The sequence below is a fragment of the Gavialis gangeticus genome, unplaced genomic scaffold (assembly GCF_001723915.1).
Source record: "Gavialis gangeticus isolate Ggan-Ray unplaced genomic scaffold, GavGan_comp1, whole genome shotgun sequence".
Classification (NCBI taxonomy): Eukaryota; Metazoa; Chordata; order Crocodylia; family Gavialidae; genus Gavialis; species Gavialis gangeticus.
Window position 1 is genome coordinate 52,859,705 of NW_017729024.1, and position 2,463 is coordinate 52,862,167.

Here is a 2,463-nt window from a genome sequence, read left to right on the forward strand (position 1 = left end):
CACAATGTCACCCACCCACATCACGAGTTTTGCCTGTCAGCAGCTTGGGGTGCAGGGCCCCGGATGACAGACTTCCCCAGCGAGACACACACACAGCTGGAAGGCTTTGTGGCCTAGCAGGGCCCAGCACTCAGGTCTGCAATAGATTTCACCCCCCTGTGCCCCAAGACAGACACAGTCACCACCCAAGCACCCACCCACATGACAAGTTTTGCCTGTCAGCAGCTTGGGGTGCAGTTCCCCCCAAACCCCTGCACCAATCTTCTTGAAACTTGACAAACGTCATGCTCTCAACAGAGGCCACCACCCCTGCTATTTTCACCCAAATAAGAGATAAAACAACAAAGTTAAAGATATTTCATTGATCCCCCATTATAGCCTATAGCTGGATCTCCAAAGTGGCTTCGAAGCTTTGGAGCCTCTTTGGCCAGATCAAAACAGCAGACCAATCTGGAGCTCCGGATCCGATCATGGCCATCCAAAGCAGGCGGATCTGAAGCCAGATCAGATCGCTGCCGACTCGCACAGGCCTAGTAAATAACTAAAAGGTGAACATGATCACCTAATGTGGAGGGTTGTAATAAATACCTTACCAGTGAGAGAAGTACAACACAGATGGGGCATGACAAGCTCATCAAGGTGCCCAAGCGAGAGGTGCAGGGAAGAAGAAACAGTGGGACATGCATTTGGGGAATGTACATATATTAAGGTGGTGTGGAAAAGGGTCTGCTGCTGAGTGTCACCAAAATAAGCCTGTCATTAGCGTGGGAGATGGTACTAGATGGACTCAGACCAAAGGGACCAAGGGAAACATTACTGACTTTATTAGCATGTATTGAAACTAATTTATGGAAAGTAAGAAACCTCTGGGTGTTTAAGGAGTTGGCTTTCACTGAAAGAGCAAGCCTGAAGCTGGGGCAGCATGAACTGAAATACTACATTGAGCAGGGCAAGGAAGAGATCAGAGAGGAAGAGGCAGAGAAGTGGAGGAAAAAGGACTGGACACACCTGTTTCACTAAACCAAAAGAGACTGATGGGAGAGACAGAGAGTTTCAGGTGGTTATTGAGGTAACAGCTTTTTGGTTTTTGTTTTTTCATGGGGTTTTATATGAAGAAAAAGATTTATGTAAGGGTTTGCTTGGTTTTTTGTGGTAAGTGAATGTATGTTATGGGTTTAACATATGTAGCTGTATGTTTTTTGTATGTAGTTGTTTTTGTGCTATGAAGTCCTGGTAAAAAATGGATATTCAATATGTATAGCTTTGTAAGAGTACAGTGCTAAGTATGTTTTTAATAAACTTTCTTGTTTACAAAAGGGGAGGGGGGATTTGGTCTCTGACAGGGGAGATACCATAATGACCTGCCTGGCAGGGGAGATCTCCTTTTTCCCAGTCTTGAATAACTTGGTGTAAATGAGGGTGGAGACCTGTCTATTGCACTGCAGGCAGGTCCCCCTGCAACAGTCTACTAAAGCCTTCCTATGGGAAGATCTCAGCTACACAATTTATGGTGATAGAGGATTGTTCTCAGGTTTCCCCCGTAGCTTGCACCTTTAGCCTTTTCCCTAAGGGCAAGCAAAACTAAGTGGCATCTGAACTCAAAGGCCTCTGGGTTTATGGCTCACAAGCAGGATGCCTGCCATGGACTTGGGAGTATCTGAAGACCCAGGCTAAAGAGTCTGGGAGGTAGGATACTTACCCATGGTAGCACCATGAAGACTTGAACAATTGAGCTCTGCTCAGTTGATAGAATTCAGAAGTGATTTGGCCCAAGACACAAAATTTCAAAAAGTGGTAAGTTCCCATCAGTATCTTGGCCCTTTGGCTCAGATCGAGCATTTTTGGCACCAAAGGGAGGGTGTCAGGGCTGGCTCTGGTCTTGCAGTTCCTTCAGGCCCAGTGCCATTTCCCTCCTGGGGGAGCAACTGCACATTTTTGTTTTGTTTTTTTAAGGGCCACACATACACGCACACACACAAAGAAGTTTTCATAACATGTTTGCCCAATATTGGCCATGTATTTTATAGTCATGCTGAGTGCTGGCTACATTTAATCAGCTTCTTAGTTGGTTTCTATTACTGAGCACATGCTGCTTTTGGCAGCAGTTGATGATAGATGGGGCGCGTCTACACAAGACGGTTAATGCGCAGAAGACTAAATCTACTGTGCATTAACGCATTAGCATCGTTTTTGCTAGCCACGTTAATGTGCAGTACAGTTAGTCTGCTGCGGATCAACATCTCTTAAAAAGCTGTCATCTATGCTAACGCTCAGTAGTGCCAATTACGGCACATTAAGTTCATACCTCTTATTACGGGTTCTAAACTTAATGTGCTGTAATTATGGCACATTAATGAATGTGTAGACATGCCCACAGTATTTAATGAGGTTCTCTTGTACAAGAATGTAAGACCAAGGGCTTCTCCTTCCCCTCCCTTGCTGATTGTGGTGTGTGTGCATGGG